The sequence below is a fragment of the Sinocyclocheilus rhinocerous genome, unplaced genomic scaffold (genome assembly GCF_001515625.1).
Source record: "Sinocyclocheilus rhinocerous isolate Xijiao unplaced genomic scaffold, SAMN03320098_v1.1 scaffold769, whole genome shotgun sequence".
Lineage (NCBI taxonomy): Eukaryota > Metazoa > Chordata > Actinopteri > Cypriniformes > Cyprinidae > Sinocyclocheilus > Sinocyclocheilus rhinocerous.
Genome location: NW_015636562.1, coordinates 187,688 through 187,996, shown reverse-complemented (window position 1 = coordinate 187,996; position 309 = coordinate 187,688). Strand labels below are relative to the sequence as shown.

At 30.4% G+C, this 309-nt stretch overlaps 1 long non-coding RNA gene and 1 pseudogene across 1 annotated transcript in view; one reads left to right on the top strand and one right to left on the bottom strand.

Moving 5' to 3' along the window:
• LOC107747940 (uncharacterized) overlaps positions 1-217 on the top strand; it is a 20,698-nt gene extending 20,481 nt beyond the window's left edge. Inside the window, exon 3 of the long non-coding RNA XR_001640855.1 lies at positions 145-217. This is a non-coding gene — a long non-coding RNA (uncharacterized LOC107747940). The remainder of the gene's footprint in view (positions 1-144) is intronic.
• LOC107747939 (B-cell lymphoma/leukemia 11B-like) overlaps positions 1-309 on the bottom strand; it is a 36,357-nt pseudogene that overhangs the window by 27,461 nt on the left and 8,587 nt on the right.

Below are 309 nucleotides of genomic sequence, written 5' to 3'. Positions count from 1 at the left end.
TCATACCAAACTGGTTCAAACCCAGCGATTGGGTCAAAACAACCCAATCGCTGGGTTTGTCCATATTTTACCCAGCGCTGGGTTGTATTTAACCCAGCATTTTTTAGAGTGTGTGTTTCGTATAAATTTCAATATTGTTTTCAGTGGCTATTTAATTGTTATATTTTCTAATCCATTGTATTTATCATTGATAAAACACTATAAGGATCTAAGTCAATCTTTTGCTCATCTAAATCTTACAGGATTTAATTTTTTTGTCAAGTATTAATCCCATATACAGTATATATATATATATACATACTATATACT